Raw genomic sequence first — 19,759 nt, forward strand, 5'->3', positions numbered from 1 at the left:
AGCACCACGTTGGACTTCGTCTTCCTCGCCATGGGACACCGCTCCGCGTTAACTTACGCCGGATTACGAACATTATTTCATCGCACCGTGGACACCTTTAGACTCCATCGTCATTTTCTTCCTTTATCTTTTTCTCTTTTTCTTATTGCGCGATTCCTTGCAACGAGCTCTGGTCCTTTGACTATCATCTTCATTTCTTATTTTCTATCTTTAGTGTGATTTTGATGCTGTAACGATATCATTTTCTCGTATATTAAAAGTATCGAGATAATTTTAATAGAATTTTTAATAAATTATATATATTTTTTAGTAGAAATTATATGGAAATTAGTACTTACTAATGTTTATTTCATGTTTTCCAACTTTTAAGTGACTGTAATAAATATAATGTAAAACTTTTAAATACATGCTAATCTTTATAATTATTTGTTCCTTTCCTTAATTTTTAAAAGTTCTTTCCAAGTTAAAGATATTACTGGAAATTTTTAATATATTTATCCTCGTTATTTAAAATCTCAATAAAATTGAAACCTTAATAAGCTTAATCTACTTACAGCCTTCTTCATAACCTTTTTTTCTAAATTAATAATAACCTAATAATAACTCGATTCAATATGTTATGTATAACGTTGCAAGCAAATGTCAAAAGGGAAATATAACGAGAAATGAAGCAGGGCCGTATCAACTCTGCGTAGAATCCCTTTAGAAGTTTTCTTTTCAAGGTGAGGCTCGGTATATCGAAGTCAAAAATCTGTAAGCCAGGTATGCAAAGCGTGTGCGTGATTAAAGCGAGTTGTGCACTACTTCGAATCGGATTTGATCGGATTGGATCGGATCAGATCGGATCAGACATTGTATCGCGGAACTAGTTGCGCAGTGGTGCGAATCGGATCGAATCGGACAGTCGGTACCTAGACCCCGCCACGTGGTACAGAGCAATAGCGCGAGTGGATTGTCGCTGAAAGGAAAAGAAAACCCGTCGATAGATCTATCACGATTCCTTCTTTACCATGGGAGGAAATTAATAGAACGATGCGAATGGAGAAATCGAGAAATGTGAGCGTTCGTACTTTAGAAAGCAGTTGAAGTTGGGATAAGATGCGGTAGAGTTAGGCTAGGTTAGGTTAGGTAGACATGGGCTTTTATGTTTTCAGAGACTTTTTACCTTCTACCAGGATTGGATTCTTAATCTTGCGATTATTATGGATTTTACGCTTCTTGCTGGTGAATTACTGAACCGAGAAGTCGAGTTTTTGTTTATGGTAAGTATTAATTTTGTTTTTATATAATTTCGACTATTCATTACATTCATCATGTAACTATACGAGATGAATCTCGCTTGTTTTTGATAATATTAAAGAATTAATAACATTACGCTCTTTCGAAATCATTCAATTTTTATTTGAAATTTTTGTAATATTACTAAAAACAAATGAGATATAAGCAAGATTTATTTCTCGATATTCTAGTATTAAGTAAAAAAAAAAAAAAACAATTCCGAAAGATAAGTATGCAAAGTATCTCTAAAATTAAGTAAACTGTTCAAAAATTGTAAAAAAAATGGTGACTGCTTATTTTTAAAAAAGGCGAAAAATTTTATCTTTTTACATTTATTAAAAATTTTCGCATGCAAATTATATTTTCTTAATAGAAAAATCGAAAAATTGGCCAAAAATTTTCATCTAATTTAAGAATTTGACAAATTTCAGGAATTTGACTTTCAAAAATTGGCAAAATTTCTAGAAAAATTTCTCGAGCAACGTCTTGTCAAATTATATATAAATTATAAAAATCGAAATTTAGTAAAAATTTCCAATCAATTTTCAGATTTTACAATAAGAGAATATAATCTGAGAAGAGAGAATTTTTGTATTAAAAAATATAATTTTAAAAAATGTGGAATAAATACTTACCTATTCGTTAATATCTTTTGCATATTTATCTTTTTAAATATCTTATTTTCAGGAACTAACGATTTTTTCATCATTTTACTTACATGTAAAGAATTACTTTCCAAAGAATCGAGAAATATATGCACTTATTTGTTTATATCTCTTTAAATTGTCATTTTCAAGAATTAATCGTTCCTTTTATCGTTTTACTTGATTCTATTTAAATCGTAGAATTTAATGTATCTTATCTGTTTGATATTTACCTTTTATATACTATTTAAAACATTTAAGTAAATAATTTCAGATTCTGCAAAAAGAAATGCAAAGATATATCGTACATAAGAAAATACGAAAAAGAAGAGCAAAATATATAGAAAAACTTATCTATGTATACAAAAGTATAAATCAACGTATAATTACAAGCGTTTAATTAAATATCCCTATATGCTTGGAAAATCTAGATTTCCTTTTCTCCATTTGTCAACAGAATCTCGACCAACATTGAAACGAAACCGCTGAAACCGGTCGGGGAGAAACTGGATGGAGTCATCGAGGAAGAGAGGATCGTCGCGATCGGGTGGACACCCCCGACGGCGCGACGTTGTCTAAAAGTTGGTCGCGATGAATGAAGAAAACCGAGAGAGCAGCGGGTGCGCGGACTAGGACGAGTCGGCTCCACGCTGCGCAGGAATGCCAACTTCCATTTGGCCGCGTTCCTCGTTGGACGACAGTGTTCTTGGCTCAACTGTCGGCTTTCTGTATTCTCGCGACTGATCGTAAAACTGATTGGCCAATTGTCCAATTGTCCTCGTCTTGCTTTCTGTTCTTTCTTTATTTTTCGTTTCTTACTCTGTAAATAATACGAAAATTAAAAAAAAAAAGAAAAAATGGAAATAATAATAGAAAAAATTTGAATGATGATCAGATAATAGTATTGAATGAATAAGTGTAATAATGAATTTGATTGCATTGTTAAGGTTAGAAAGCAGTAATATTTGTATCACAATTAGGTTAGAAAGATTGAATAGATTTAAAAAAAGAAAAAAAAAAAAGAGGAAATAATAGAGAGAAAGTTAAGCAATTAATTAGGAATTAATGATATATTGTTGATAGAAGCAAATGTAAAAATGAACTTACTGCTAATTAGGTTAGGAAGGAACATCATACGAGTAATCATAATTGGATTAAAAAGAAGATCAGAAAAAAGATGAATAAGAAGAAAAGAGAAATAGTAGAAATAATTATTTTTACCTTTCTTTTTCAACTACTTTTTAACTTCATCAATCTAATCTTTTGTATTATCGTAGATTATCGTAGAGTGCCGTACATATGGAATTAAGAAGTACGTTGTACATGAAAAGTGACAAAAGAGAATATAGCGAAGGAAAATCGATAGAAAAGAGTATACCGGAAGACCTGCCGCGTCCTGTTCACAGAAGTGTGCATTCGCCACGGATGAACTGGCCATGTAATTTAATTTAAGTTACGAGCACCGATAGCAACCGAGCCACAAATCAATTAGAGTGGTCCGTTCTTTTGGGGTGATAGTGATAGTGGCGGCGCAGACCGCGCTGTAAACATCTTTACTGCCAGATAAGTGTGCGAGCGTGTTTATATGTCCCATCGCCACGCGGCCACCCTCTTTTCCTCTCTGTCTTATCTGACCACCATTTTGTACTCTCGATTATTTCTCTCATTCGGTTATTGCTATTACTGTGGACCCATCGACTTTGCTTGACAACTTTATATTTCTTTCTCCCTCAGTTCGTGTCTTTTCTCTGTGAATCGCTTTCTGTAAAATTTTCAATAAAAAATAATAGTTTCTAATTAACGTTACTTAATTTTTTAAATTTTTTAGTAGAATAATTTTAAACGTGAAAATGGGAAGCTTTCTGACGTTGCTATAACATTGAAAATAATAATTACAATGTAGAATATTTATCGTCCGAATGAGATACGATTTTTGAATGGAAGAATCGAATTTTTAGATTATCTAAAATTTTAACTATTCTCGATTTAATTTTAGTTAAAATTATCAAAGTTATAAATGAAACATTGTAATTTTAAGAAATTACTAATATATATATATAAATATGTAATATCTACATAAATATGTAATACCTCAAAAAATAGCGCATATCTAACCTAATTTTAGAATTTCTAAAATTCTAAAGTTAAAAATCTAAAGTTAAAATTTAAAATTTCAAATGTAAAAATAATTGATAAAAGCTACGATAATTCGATCAAGTTTTCATATTTTAATACATTTCGTAATAAATATTCAAAGTTTGCAACTTAACCTAATAAAATTCTTATTTCCTAGCCATGCGCGACGATTCAAAAAATCGCAATCCTTCTGTTTCATACAGTTAATAGGCGAGAGTTAGGGATAACGATATCTAAATGACTTTAATATATTACGATAAGTTGCAACTCGAGACCAGATATACTTGTTCGACCGAATCGAATTCATGAAAATGTAATGTTCCTAAAAATAGCACAACGTTTAAAACTTTATTTTCAATAAGTTATATATACGCTTACCTCGATTAATACGAATACGTATCTGTTGTGAATTCCATTTCGAAATTGTCCGTCAAATTTCATCCAACTCGATACAGTCCAATAATACGTGGTTCGCGTATTAACGGAAATCGTTCCAACAGAGAAGGAGAGGGAAAGTTAGATGGCGTGACGACTGGGTTATTCCTAAATAAGTTCATTATCGCCAGTGACCAATCAGTGTCAGTCTATGGGGAAAGGTTCTGTCTGGTTAATTACCAGGACACGGTCATTTCGAGAGACGATAATTGATTTCTGTCAGTGATTGGACCTGTCGTCCTGGACACGCGACTTAATCTTCTCTGTAATCCCTGTTTAACAATATTTCTTCCGTGATTCTCTCGCGTGTACATTTTCCATGATTTTCCACGATTTGTACGAAATATTGGAAATATTGAATAATTAGATACTGATGAAGACAATATTTAAAGATATCCGTTATACTTATTCAAGTATACGATTTTTATTCTTTTTGATACCCTAAATTATTTTAATAATGTATTTAATAAAATTTAGAATTTATTTGCGAACATTATTTAAAATAATTATTCATCATTATTATTATAAAAAATACTCAATCTTGAAAATATGAAAAGTTTCTTAATTTACTGAAAAAATATCTTGAAATAATTCTTAAATAAAAAGGACCAAATTTGATACATATTAATACAAGCGTTGTAATATAAAATAGTGTCTTGAAGAGAATTTACTCGAGACGTCATTGAAACCCTACTCATAGAAAGTCCACAGGACCCTGAAGTGGTACGCTTACCACTGCTTTATCTATCAGTTTCCTGGTTCTAATGAAAAGAGCCAACGTCATCAAGTATCGCGTGGCTTCCGCAAACGAGATACAACCGGTCTCGTGGCCGAGGGGACCACCCGTGTCCAAGCACGGAATTCGGGGTCCACGTCCACGGACTATCTATCGTCGCGCGAGTAGGTACAAAACTGTTAGACGTGCTCGAAACTGGGCACCGAATATTCCTCTATCTTATCTGCAAAGTTGGCCAGAAAAACAACCCTCGTCGACTCGCACGACACACCATCCTCCTCTCCTCTTCTTTTTTCCTCTTCCACGTTTTCGACATGCTGGCTTGCTGTTTTCACTCCCTCGGTGATTTAAAGTTACCAGGTAAACGAGAATTCGGTCGAAGGTATGCTCTCGCGAGATACGAGGACGTACCTTTTTTGGACATGAAGGAAAATTTCTGAAAATGAAACAGAGAAAACAATAGGAAAAACAAAGGAGCCTGGTTCGAGCAACGACATAGATAGTTACTCGGATTGTTCGGGATTAGCAGAAGGGCTCCCCTCTTTCTCCAAGCTTACCGCCTCCGCCAGCCTGATCCTGCTCGTTAACCGAAATTACACGACACGTCGATCGTCCTCCGCTTCCTCTCTAGTGAGGCGTTGTTAACAGTTTGACCATCTGAATAACTGGTTTCCGTTTTTTTTTTGAACGTGGGAATGGGATAGATGATGAATATTTCTTCTTTCTTGTTGTTTTTTTTAAAAAGTTTTTATGTCTTTATGTACAACAAATAGTAACGAGAGGAGGTAGGATAAAATGGAGTATTGAAGATATTTTTTCTGTCAACAAAAAGTACTTGTAAAGTAATAAAGTAAAATGAAAAAGAAAGCAAGAAAATTTTTCTTTAATTATTTTCATTAAAATATTGTTTTGTGAGTTAAAGATTTTAATATAATCGTTTACTATTTTTTTCAATAATTTTATACATGTATCCAAAAACAATAGGAATTTTAACGAAAAAATAACTGAAATCTTCACCCTGCAATGTCATACATGTATAGTAATACCTAATCATAGAATTATCCTCCATCATTTTCTTTTTTTCTACTCAATATATAGAAATATCTCTGTCTCCCTTGGTTCTGCACATTCTATAATACTTTCTTGCGACAGTTAACCGGGCGCTCTTGCGCTCACATTTACAATCCTGCGAAAGAGGTACGGTGCGTTACATAGTCCTGTTACGTACGACGGCCCGTTAGTCGATAAGGATTTCAGGTGCGATGTTACGTGCATGTCGCGGGACAATAAACCTCGCGAGGCGAGGCACGGCGGAGCCGGCTTTCCGCGGCATATCAAAATTTACGACTAAGATTAATATTCCTCTCGTGCCGGGGCACCGGTGTGCGTTTGTTCGAGACTTTTCAAGATCAAACGATACCACCATTAAATATAATTACCGCACTCCTAAATTACATCAAATTAACGGAACGCTTCCCCTCGGCCGTGCACTCTCGGAGAAGGAGAAGCTACGCCCTCGTGTTTTACGCTTCGAGCCCGTTCCGCGAACCCGTATTACTATGCCAATGGCGCGCACCAGTGATTTAGAGTTAGTTTTTTTGCGAATATTTTTGTGAAATATTATTGTCAAATAACCTAGATGCTCTAAAATGTACAGCATTTAAGTTTCTACACGCAAACAATATTCAAAGATAATAGGATCAACTTAACTTAAGATATAAATATAATTTTGAAAACTTTAAATTGTTAGTAATTAAATGGTAATATCTTAGTGTTATTGTAAATCCAGAAGATACTAAAATAAATGAATTTAATTGATACGAAAAAATTAATAACGTAAAATGTCAAAGTCTTCTTTATCGAACTGTCGCAAGATCAAAACCAGAATATATAAATAATCCGGAGATGAAGATATTTTAACTTTCTAATATCCGCTTCAAAATTTTCCTTTCTTCGCTTTGCAGGAATTCCATAGCAGAAATTTAAACGCGTTTAACTGTAAAGAAAAGAAAAGAAAATTATAACATTGAACTTATAAAACTAGGAACAATTACTTTTAACGTATAATTCAAATTCACAATAAACAAAACCCAGCTACTCATCCATCAACCTAAAATTTGTCCAATACAAACCCCTCCATTAAACGTTCCCCTTTCCATTCTATAATCGATCTTCATAAATTCCACTTTTATACCTCAATGTGTAAAAAAATCGCTATTCGAATCTCTGCTAGCGTGAGAGCGGTATTCCCTCTGTGGGATACTTGTGATCTCCTCCTCCTCGGTTCGTTCATTCACGCGCCAAAGTTCCCATTGATGATCGCGGCATCAGCAAAGGAGGGAAACTATGCATAGGATGGCGTAACGAGGAAGGGCCCTGGCATTAATACTCGCCGAAAATTCTGCGTCTATTCTTTTTTGCAACCGGTGCACGCCGTGAGAGAGCGCTGAAAAACGCTCGAATCCTGTTCGGTGAGCTTCTAAGACAAGAGAAAAAGCGGGCGGTCAAGGCGTTCCAAGGATGTCGCGGTCACACCTGGACGAGGTATGCGCGGTTTTCGGTAGGAACGGTCGGACAGTTTTATAGTAATTGATCGTATCTGGCTGCTGGTTCCGTTCCTCCGCTTCTGCTTTGTTCCTCCGAAGTGGGTGCCGGTCAATGGGGGGGTCTCGTTGCTCCTTTTTCGCGATCGGTCCAAGGAATTTGCTGGAAGAGGATGAGAAAAGATTAGTTAAAAATAGTGAAAATGTTAATATCGAGTTATAATTACCAGTTATTCTTCCCTATCGTCGGAATCAAATGGAATATATCAGGTTATTTTGTTGTAGCGAGATATAAGATCTTGCGGAGGATAACGGAATTTAATTTATAAACGTGGAATCCCTTATGATTTATAAGTAGATTGCAGATCTCGATGCTAATACGTACCTCTTATATTAGATATACGCGATTCATAAAAATTAGATACATAACGCTTATCCTCCTTTCTACTGTGAATTCTGAAAAATGCAGAACAGATAATAATTAAAGAGAGAAGAGGAGGAAATTTATCACAAAGATTTAAACGTTATTTATGATATGTAAATACCTATCTCGAAATGAAATGGAAACGTATCTACTTATTTGACCCAGCCACCGATGATGATGGATGATGGCCTTCTCTGGAAATCGGTCTCGCGGAAGGGTCAGTCTGCGGTCACACGCCGCAAACGAGAAGCTGATCGCGCAGGTGACGCTTCCTCCACTAATCACCATCGGTTTTAGATTATTCTAAAATAATGACGAGACCCCTTCTAGCGAATCGATGGTGACAAATCGCTGGCGACCGTAACCGACGTCCAGCGTTCCCGGCGGATGGGTCACGGCGAAACGGGGCTCTCAGGTGTCGTGGAGACATCCTTGGAACGTGAATCGCGGCTCGACACCCTTCTCGAATGCCACGAATTGTTCGTAACCCGACTTGGTTGCCGCAGGAAATCCTAAATCAAGCAGCTCGATGGAAAACGTAGGTGTCGCGTGAGAACCAGCTGGGTAAAAGGTCCGTGTATAATGGATGTTGAAGACTTGCCTGTCGTCCATGGCGTTTGAATTAATAAGATAGTTGGCTCTTTTCGATCCTTATCTCGGTATTGAATCTTCGTCTCTCCTCATTGCGAATTTTTATCGGGTTGGTTCGGGTATTGTTGGCTGCCTCCAAGTGTCGTGTCGATGAAAAATATGGTAAAAATGAATTTAATGATCTGTTGAGAAAATATCCTGTTTGAAAATTGAAGAAATTACTTATGCTATTTATATATATATATATACTTAAATTATTAATGATCTTAAAAAAAATTCGTACAATTCAAATTCGTCGTTATTACGTACCTCGTGCAATTTATTTGAAAATTATATAAAAATCTGCTGGTTGTATTTTATAATTAACTTGGCTGAAAAATACTCGCAATTTAAAACGTATCGTCGCATTTATGTAGATAAGATATACGAAGAATAAAGAAAATGCTTCAACGAATATTCCTTTGTTTAATATCAATGTTTTTTCAAACCGGTAATTTCAAACGATTACCTCAAGTTTTTCAAACTTGTTCGTTTGTTTCCTTACTTCAAAAGTATGGTCCAAATTTGTGGAACGATTTCTCGATGGCTAAGCCCAGGGGTTCAGGTAGAAAGCCGAAAGTTTCACGAAAACCGACGTTAATTATTCGAAAATGGTCAAGGATGGCACCGTCCTGGCGATCCCTCTTCATCCGGCCGAAGGGACGTCTCGTTCGCGCGCCACTTCGATCCCTCGTAAACGTGGAGGTCTCGTGGCAAAATGTGATATTTCACGGTGACGTAGCTCTGAGAAGCGTGTAATATACGCCCGACAATTTGTCCGTTCTTTTGCTTTACCACTGACCGATACGTCTACGAACATTTTCCTTGTATTTTCCAACGATCCGTGCAACCGTTTGGTTTGAAACTGGAGAGAGATACGATAGGACAAGAATGAACGATATCCAAAAAGAATTAAAAGAAAAATTTAACTATGTCATTATTTACGTCTTTGGTATTTGCCCATTGTAATAAAAATATTTTGTTATTCCTATCAAATAATACGTTATACGTATAATTGTATAATAGAACGATGGTAGTAATTTGATAATTACTTAATATTAATTATAGGTTATATTTCAATTATGTATACCGCATATAACAACTGCGCATGTCTAACGAAGCCAGACAAAATGTAAAATTATGAATATCTCCGCAGAACCGACGAATTGTTGAAAAACACTTTTAAAAGTAATACGTCGCTGAGAGAAATTACCTTATTTCTCCTTGATTCTCACCAAATTATAACAATAAATATAATTGTAGATTATACCATATACCGTCATCGCTACATAACCACTAGCAAAACTACGCGTTACAATAATGCGAACTGCGCATGACAATAATGAGACTGCGCAATTCGCGCAATAACGCAAACTGCGCATGTCTAGCGAAGCCGAACCAAGTTACGACAATTACGTCTTTATAGCAGAGCTAGCAAAGATTAATTCTCTCGAAACGATTTTTGAAAGTAAACCGTCCCTGTTGGAATATTTTATTCGAGATTTCCCTGATCTTTCCCCGATTCTTACCAAACTAACAAGTGTAAAGGGACTAAGAAAAGCTGTTTGCGCTAGAAAGGAAACGCAGCGTGTCTCGGATCGGAGGAGATGGTATTGGTGACGGACACACGAGGATACGAGAAGACGGTGGTGGTAAGTATGGTACCCCTGGAGCGGGTGTCATCATTTATCTCGCACCGGAGATCGGGCCCGCCGATACAGCGGGACGTTTTAATGGCCGAACCATGTTGGAATTAACCAAAACAAAGACGAAGCATCAATTAGGCGACTTTTTCTTCCACTTATCCTTCTCTCTCCGTCTCGCTGCTGGTCCGAGCCGATCTCCCTCCCTCTCGGCCCCTCGTGTCAAAGAAGAGGATCGGAGAGGTGCATACACTCCTATACGCGGGCCCACCTATGTACTCTTCCGACTCTGTCCTCCCTTACCTCGGTATCAGGCCCCTTTCCTCGCCGCTTTTACGTATCCTCTTCTCCTCTCCTCTCCTCCGGCTTTCTCTCCTCGCTCTTGCTTCTTTCCCCGCGCTTTCTTCTTCGAAACCCTCTCCCCCTCCGTGCAAACCGTACGCGCCCTTTGGCGCACAGGTAGCCGCGCATTGTCTCAGATAATGGCTAATAAATTGCCCAAAGAAATCGCGGGGACCACCGCGAATCGCTCGCCACGATTTTCTCCGTGGCTGAACCGGATCTCTCGCCGGATTCCTCTTCGATTCATAGAAAGTTCTGTACAATTTTATGGGATAAGGAAGACAAGTTTTCTTATTTCGTCACAATGAAATTACCTCCTCCTCTTTCTCTTCGGTTGCGCGTCCGGCATGCAAAACTGTCACCCGGCCCCTCTCCTCCTCCGACCAAAAGGAGCCTCGTATCTCCGGGAGCAGCGTCCACGTTATTAATGGCACGTCAGGTGAACGAAGAAACACACTTAAGGAGCTGTTGCGCAACCCGGCTCGATCGGGTCGCGAGGACTCGTTATCGGGTCGCATCGATCACGAGGAAGTTTCCGCGAGGCGAAGGTGGATCGGTCAGGTGGACATCGAGGTCGCCGCGGAACCTGGAATAAGGTCAGCCGAGTCTCTCTCGGCCCGGCCGAGTGGCCTCGCCTCTCCTGGCCACTCTTGCCTCTGAACGTAGATATCATATCGGAGAGGACGAGCGACCGGCAGAGTGTATAAATTTGTAAAGCCGGGAGCCAGGCCACTCAAGCCGGAGTGGCATTAACGGCCGGCAATCGCCACTAAAACACTAAAGTATTAATGTAAAACACATTCTGATAGAGATACCCCCACGCTACGTAGGCTTCGAGACCGGACCCCGGCCGATTTTGCGCGGTTCTCTTCCTTTTTCACGCGTACGCTTTTCTTCGAATTTCTCTTGCGAGCTGCTTACGAAATTACGTAAGAATCGCTCGAGGATATTTCTTAAAGTAACAATTGAAGTCCGATCGATCCACAATTTCGAGTGAAAGGGTGACGAACGTTTCGCAAGACGGCGGCGCATCGAAGAAACGAATGGTCGGAAGATCGGTCGGCTGGCGCGAACTAATTGCCGCCGCTCGTAATCAACCGATCGTCTCGCTTTATCTGCTCTCGAAACCTGTTGAGAAGCGTTGCACGATTTCCAAGTGTTCGCTGTATCGCTTCCTGTATGTAAGAGCACGGTTGTAAACCTCGCTGCCTCGTTGAGAAACGTGATTGATGAACGTCCGCGATGCTCTCGACGGATCGGTGGAGAAAAACGAGCGGAGAAATCGTAACGCGATTGATGTTAATCCAGTTCCAGCCTTGTAGACGTGGAACGGATCGATACGATTTCTCGAGTGTTAGTGTCGGATCCAGCGTTGCAGGAGAAACGAAAAGTATCGGGGAATGGATTGGGTTGGAGCGTGCTCGATCGCGTGTTTTTGCCGTGTTTTGCGAAAGGGAAAGTTTGTAATAATTCCTCCTAGTGAAAACTTAAAATGAGCGTAAAAGTTGTTATCGCGTAATTTTCATGTATTCCTTTCCGCAAAGAAAAAAGGAAATTATCTATTTATGACGCGGATGTAAATGACGAGCCATGGCTAAGGTCATTTTTTTTTTTTCTTTTGGACAAACCAAAAGACAACAACGCACGTTTGAATCGAACGGGTAGAATATCCATATTAATTATACAAATAATACAAAATGTGGATTATTTTTGATTAAAATTAAACCAACTATTGAATCATTAAGATTGACGTGATCATTTTTCGATTAAAAATTAGGTATAGATCTGGTTTCATGGCAAAAGGCTTTTGTTTCCCGGATTGGTAATTGGGCGTTCTATTATTTCGATGAACCTTACGGGCTACAAATTTAATAAAGCCGGGTTAGGTTTAATGGTCGAGCAGTGGTCTGTCCATGCGGTGTACGAAGTGGGGCGGAAGGGAGGTTTGATGATAAAACGACTAGATCCTCGGAAAGATAACGGCGCGTAATTAAATTCAACTTGATTTTATTGCCACGGACTCGAGGCCGCTTTATGTGGCTTTTATACCATCGCGAGCAAATTCTCAGGCCACGCTTCGATGCTGACTCCAGAGATGAGCATTATACGTCAGTCAAAAGGTTCTTCGACATTTTATCACCCGTAATTCCGTGCTGCAAATCCTCGTCCCTTTCGTTAGGTACACGATAAATTTCTATGGGACAATTAACGAAACTCCAGTCGATCACTCGATTCTTCGTCGATAAGCATTGCATGTGAATTTAATCCTGATATTTACCCTAAAATTTTTGAGTAAGTGATTCTGTAATAATAAAAAAAAATATAATCTTGAAACAACGTTTGAAAACATTTATTCTCCAACAAAATTAAAATATTAACAATAACTTACGCTCTTCTCGATTGTCTCGATAAATTCTGTGCTTCTCATATTCCCAGTTTGTATTCGCTCAATCATCGTCGGATTTGTACAACCTGGAAAACATAATTGCATTTATTCCTATTATTCCACGTTATATCGCTATGTACGTATCACAAAGCTTAAAAAAATCGGAACGAAAAGAAATCTCAGATTCCCAAAATGTTCGATTTCCATGCTTTCCATTCCTATCGTGTACGAGCCGAGGAATTATAATCGAAGGGAAGAGAGAATTCGAACGACCGGATGTCCCGAAGACAGAGGCGGCCTCACGGGCCCTCGTAAAGCGTGAAATAATCAAGCGGACGAAAAGTGGCAATAAAATGTGTCGCCAGCCTTGGTAACGAGCCCGAATGGGCCGGCGACGGAGGCGGCGGACCACCCAAAGAATCTCGTACGGGGGGCGGCTGTGGTGGCGCAGGGGGAGCGGCGGACGGGGTCACTCGGCTACTCATTATGCATCTCGGATCTCTGCTCGCACCTCTGTTGTTAATCTCGCTAAGCGTTAATTTAATTAAACGCCTCTCCACCGTGGTCCGCGACCGCGCCATTCATTCTCTTTCTGCGTTCCACTCTTGTCCTCTTCCCCATCCTCACTGTATACTGTGGCCAGATACCGCGGGGTACGGTAATTAACGCTGGTCGCGATGGAACGCTGGCTATCCTGACGGAATTATTCGCCTGTGAAAATGCGCACTACTCAAAATGTTTCTCGAGGGAATCAATTTTCTCAGTTCATCGAGAAATATTGGATGATTTTCGACAACGTTGTTGTTGTTTATTTTAAATCGATTACTGTATCGATAAGTTAGAAGTAAATTAGATTTTATAATTTTATCTCACCTCATTGCGCATTCCTTTTCGATATTGCCACAATGGCCATATTTAAAATTTCTCTTCGTTCGTTGTCGAAGGCTAAAATGAATTGACAAATCAATTAAGTTACTATTTTCGTATTATTTTATGTAATTTTATATATATATATATAATTTTCTATTAATACTCGTTTTTAACTTTTATTGGCTTACATTAACTGGTTTCTATTTGATAGATTAGCTTGTAGAATTTTTAAGGAGGAAATATCGAATGAATCATTCATAGAAATCTTTCGAAATATTCGGTTTGTTTCCTATTTTTAAATACAAGAAACATTGTGTGTGTTTTATGAAAACACAATCTAGGAAATTCTTACACTTGTACTTTTATAAAACATCCTTTCACCTCTCCCGTGTGACTTTCACAATACGAACGAAAACAGGTATTCCCACCAGAACGAAATATTCGAACATTAACTAACCTCAAAACATTTCTTTAAAAATGCACCGAACGTCGCTCAATGATTTACATCTACGTATCATTCAGTCACTCTTCAAAGGATGATTCTTTTTATATTTCTTTCTTAAGCTTCATTTCTTTTTTACACAATCGACAATAGGGTCGATTGTCTTTGGTGTAAACAATGACCATCCATTGTCCCCATTATCACAGGATTACATGTCGCTTCTGGACGCGTAGAATACGCAAGAGGGCGCAGGAAGTCGAAGGTAGAACGCGCGTCTACTAGGCGTCGCATCGGTCGGATTTTGACTCGATGGATCGATTGAAAATCAACGCGACATCTCGTTCGACTTGTCTAGCCTTTGAGTCATCGATTCACAGACGCGTCTATGGTGTAGACGCGCGACGCCAGGTGCACCCGGAATAATTATGAACGTGACACGTGGATCAGTGGCGTGTAATGGTTTCTAAGAAATGGTAAAGTGCTAGGATAACTTTTAATCAAATAAAAATAAGAATTTAAGATACTAATGAATCTTGTTAACAGACGATGATATAAGAATATTTTTTGATCAAAGAAAATTATAGGTTATGTAAATTAGATAAATTATCGAATTACATTACGTATAGTAGCAAGTATACAACATTTTAATAAAATGAAAGGATAAGAATGTACGAGAATAATGAAAATGATTGTGATAACATATTCGATCAAATTTTTGTATTTACCATTTTTTTAATCGAGGTGATCTTCCGTTTTCCATAGTGTCTCTTTCTGGTGTTTATCGTTCTCGGCGATTATCTAATTTTGGTTCGAAACACTGTTTATGGGTATATACCAATTAGGAGGATCCGAATTCGTGGCAGAAGCATGTAACGGTCCAATTATCGGCTGCCATATATCAACCGCCAGAAATTCGATATATTCGACACGGTGATCGATCTACAGGTTACGTAATAATTATGGCTCATTAACTCTCTCTATCTTTCGATATTCAATTTCGACAATTTCTCTACCTCTTATCAACATAATTTTTAATCAAAGAATTCAAAGCTTCAAAGAATTTTGATTCAGAGAATTAATTTACTTTTGTCTATTATTATTATTTATTTATATAGATGGGCATAATAATCAAGAACATTGGCCATTGCAGAAACACTATGAACGAATAACGGACGTCAAATATTTTGCAAGTAGTCTAACGAAGGATGCAGAGGAGTAAGAAAACATTTTGATATTACAAATTGAATTAAAAGAAAAACGTAAGTTTTGTCAAAAGACCAGATTCCGATCGTATCTTTTTTTTTTTTAGCTCCAAGAGGGAAGAAAAGGCAACAAAAAAAATTTTCATACGAATCGAAGTATGATTCACTTTAATGCGTTTATTATGCGCGACAAGGAATGTCGGCGTGTCGCGTTTAAGTGACAACGACAATGGCTCCGCCGGTTGTAACGATTTAGCTGGAATACACCAGGCCAAACCTAGCGACAATAGGCCGCCACGCGAATAGAGAGGAGAAAAAGGAAAAGATGAGGATAAAAGGAGGGAACGTAAGCCGGTGACGATGTTTCTCGTGATACGTGACAGGATGCACCGCCACGTGCCCGCTTTGCGGGTGGTTGGCGAGCACATTCAAAGGTGGAACTTCGTCATCGAGTACGTGGAAGACACTGGGCACACGCTGCATGTAGATATCTGGACAATCGACACGCGATCAACCTCTTCTTTCTTTCTTAACGAGGCTTGAGAGAGGAACGCCTATTTCGATGTGTGGAAAGAAATAATGCTTCCTTTGTGACTTCGTGTCGCGTTTGCTTAAACTTAAACGGAATACTTCTTTGGTTGGTGAAACATTTTAGAATTCGAAATATCCCTAAAGTTTTTCAGAATCTTTATATTAAAAAAAAAAAAGAAACGAATAATAATTATAAACAATGGATGAATCATTTATGCACATAATCTACAAATATCAAATTGTATTTATCCTTATTGATCTTTTCTTTTTATATTTCATACAAAATTGATGAAATGATTATCTGAAAATAAATGAAAAAAATCCATTAATTTAACATTAGAATTACAAACTAAATCAAATTGATATTAAATTTTTCGATTTCTTTTAGATTTGTTTTTGCAATTAAAACAAAAATATCCTAGTATCTTAATTTTATTATTAACGACTCATGTCGTGTATTGAATTTTTATTAAAAGAACAACTCTCCTAAGATGTTCCATCGATATTGCTCGCAGGAAGTATCTGTTCAACTCATCGCAAAACGCACAGCTCCACCGGGCCCAGGACAAAGACAATAGCCGAGATAGATCGCGACTTCCGTCTTCTTCGGTACCCCGGAAAGCGAGGAAAAAAACCGGGTGTCCTTCTATCGCGCGATCTCATCTCCTCGAGATGGCGACAGGCCCGGCTGTCGGCCAACGAAGAGGGGCCAACCGAGGAACAACTGTGCGTAGCCCGAGCAAGAAGAGAGCCAAGCCAAAGGAACCAAGAAAAAGAAACTTCGGTCGGAGAAAAGTCAACCGATGGAACAACGACAGAGGACAACTCACCGAGAAAGAAGAAGAAGAAGAAGAAAAAGTCGACGTATAGACTCGTGCGGCTGGCCTTGATTCATTCAGACCCTTTTTATCTCGAGAATTCGTCCCGGAAAGGACGCTCGATTTCTCGGAACCTTCTCTCGGTCCCCTCGGGGTCCGAGATTTAGGCCGGGGCCCGTGGTCGCTGATAGCAGAAGAGAGAAGCGGACGCATCAATGGGCTCCATTCAAACTCGGGTCCAGATCGTATCTAAGAGTGGTTTTCGGGCCCAGGACATCGATCTTGGTCCCCCTAATTATTTCCAAGATGGAGATCATCGTGGTCCTAGCACACGGCTCGGTATCGAGGCTATTTTGGGTCCACGAGGAGAGAGAAGGAGAGAGGGAGAGAGAGAAAGAGACAGAGAGGAGTGTACCTGCTTTCTTTAGGGCCTTGCGTATCCTATGGCGACGGACGCTTGGCCGATTGGTCACGCTCGCGGGCCCGCTTCGAAACGATTTCGCACGGTTTTCGTGGACATGTCTCTCGATGCTCTTGCCGACTTTTGTACTGGAGACACGAGAAAGATCGCCGTGGATAATCGCTTCTTGGCATCGGTCAGACGATGTTGTATCAATTTAGCTTCCGTTCCGACTTTGTTCAGAAAAGTGAATATAAACTGATGCTATATATTCTTTGATGTTTGATAAAGCGACTGCAAAATAGTCGATTCCAAAACATTAAAATTTTTATTTCACATGTTTAATTTTTCATGCAATGTCGCATAACGAAATAATTTTGATTCGTTTGATGTTGATTTTATATACGTATCTTGTTTGCCATCGTTTCGACGTTACAAGGATCGTTGTAGCATGTATTAACGTAATCAAATGCCACGTGATAATGAAGCTATTTAACATAATTTAGAAACCTTTCATCCATATTATCGCGTGACGACTTTCCATTAATCCTATTCATGGGTTTACCAAGAATAAAAGCTCGCCAATTCTAACCTATTTGCAACAGCAATCGTATAAACTTTGTGCAATTTTCTTGAAATTTTTCCTGGCAATGCATTCTACGTAACCTTTATATCATTTATATCTGGAACAAAATTTTTGAAAACAATATAATATAATATAAATTATTTGTGTGAAAAATATATTTATCGAAAAAAAGGTTACATATGTCCATATCCATTTCTTACCTTTTTACGATTCTAAAATAAATATATCGCGCTTTATACATGAGGTAATTAATGTTTGAATAATGTCTGTGATTAAACAAATATCCGTTGAATAAGTTATAACTGATCGATTAACAACAAAACACCTTTACCCACGAGACAATGGTTCGAAGCGAACGTTCTATCAGCCTCGTGTCAAACGAGATCGACAACTCTGCGGATCCAGCCACGAACTCGTCCGCGAGTATCGCTGATATCTGGCGTCTAATGAAAACGTATCGTCGGAACGAGGCGACGAGGTACACAGAAACGTCGTTTCGTTTTAACAATAAGGGGCGTACAGTTTGGGCCGACAGCGACCCATCATCTCTCCTCCTCCTCAACTTAGCACGGGGTAACGGATGAACTGGAACACCACGAGCATTTTTCAATTACGCGCAATAGGATCGGGTTGTTAGAAGGTTGGATGGATGGAATTCGTCTGGTCGACAGATTCGATACGTATACGATATCCACTCACCTGTACTTTATCCCTTTTACTCTTCCGTTTGGTCGAAGAGCTGTCATATACATGAAATTCCATCCGTCTTTCTATACGAAATTTAAAATATTTGGAAATAGTTTTGGAAAAGTTCTAAACTTGGTTAGCTTCTAACTTGGGAATGAGAAAATAATAGATTACATTCAGTGCTGCCACCTAGTTAGAATTTCATCAGCCTAGTTACCTTTATGAAAAATAGAAAGGAGTATATCCTGAATTCTTAACCTCTGAGAAAATAGACGAAATGTAATAATCATATCGTAGTTACGAATAAAAATTATATAAAAATAATATAAAAGTAAAGATCAAGTGATTATTTATTATTCGTTTGTTTATATTCGTTAAGAAGGAAGAAAACGAACATTTGTAAAATGAAAATTCTAATATTATTTTCAATTTAATTCTATTACATATATAAATTCTTTCATCATTGATAGATTCTAATTCTAATTGCATGTTATACAAGAAATAAAAACTTTTCTTCTGTAAAAACTTTTTTCAATTTTACGTATACAATTAATTATTACATATTACAATTTAAACATCCGAATAATATAATACTCGTTATAAAACAATTGTCTAAATAGTACATTTAATTACTTTTTAAGTCATAGATATTCCGTATATTTTCCCAAATTTCTGTGCAATTACTCTCGTTCCTATCTATAATTTTACTCATTCCTTATTCTACATAAATATCCATCAACATCCACAATATTTTACAATACAATTTATTCGTCATATTCTCAGCACCAAATTTCAAGTTTCAACCAAAGTCTCACAACCGATTACACTTTTCAAAATCGCCGCCATGTCTTCACTCGAACAAAAGTCCAAATAAAACGCAGTTTCGGGACCCGAGTTAATGCCGCGGGAAGAGCGGCGTCCGTGTTCTGCATCTCGCGGCCATGTTTTGGCCGGCTTATGAATTTATTGGGGGCCATTCATTAGACATTAGGGACAGCCCCGCGAGCGCGTAGGAGTTTGGAAAAA

The 19,759-nt window shown here is 38.0% G+C and overlaps 4 long non-coding RNA genes across 8 annotated transcripts; 2 read left to right on the top strand and 2 right to left on the bottom strand.

Annotated features, from left to right (window-relative positions):
- Nucleotides 1–893: 893 nt before the first annotated feature.
- On the top strand, nt 894–2,512 carry LOC114577440 (uncharacterized). The gene is made up of 3 exons (XR_003697538.2): nt 894–1,056; nt 1,155–1,262; nt 2,380–2,512. It is a non-coding gene; the product is annotated as an uncharacterized LOC114577440 (long non-coding RNA).
- LOC107997247 (uncharacterized) lies at nt 1,776–11,667 on the bottom strand. Of its 5 annotated transcripts, XR_003697570.2 has the most exons (9): nt 11,126–11,667; nt 10,040–11,066; nt 8,318–9,691; nt 8,158–8,228; nt 7,424–7,935; nt 5,737–7,225; nt 4,437–5,665; nt 3,144–3,684; nt 2,605–2,742 (listed from the first exon to the last, which is right to left on the bottom strand). It is a non-coding gene; the product is annotated as an uncharacterized LOC107997247 (long non-coding RNA). The 5 variants fall into 5 exon arrangements; XR_009831759.1 differs by having other exon boundaries at nt 5,737–7,935; XR_009831761.1 differs by adding an exon at nt 1,776–2,199 and having other exon boundaries at nt 2,313–2,742; nt 5,737–8,228; nt 8,318–11,066.
- A 1,134-nt stretch (nt 11,668–12,801) lies between these two features.
- LOC107997183 (uncharacterized) lies at nt 12,802–13,904 on the bottom strand. The gene is made up of 3 exons (XR_003697573.2): nt 13,709–13,904; nt 13,201–13,283; nt 12,802–13,113 (listed from the first exon to the last, which is right to left on the bottom strand). It is a non-coding gene; the product is annotated as an uncharacterized LOC107997183 (long non-coding RNA).
- Nucleotides 13,905–14,736: 832 nt separating this feature from the next.
- LOC114577460 (uncharacterized) lies at nt 14,737–18,283 on the top strand. The gene is made up of 5 exons (XR_003697572.2): nt 14,737–14,982; nt 15,272–15,454; nt 15,625–15,724; nt 15,819–16,348; nt 16,758–18,283. It is a non-coding gene; the product is annotated as an uncharacterized LOC114577460 (long non-coding RNA).
- The last annotated feature ends 1,476 nt before the right edge of the window (nt 18,284–19,759 follow it).

The sequence above is a fragment of the Apis cerana genome, linkage group LG11 (assembly GCF_029169275.1).
Source record: "Apis cerana isolate GH-2021 linkage group LG11, AcerK_1.0, whole genome shotgun sequence".
NCBI lineage: Eukaryota > Metazoa > Arthropoda > Insecta > Hymenoptera > Apidae > Apis > Apis cerana.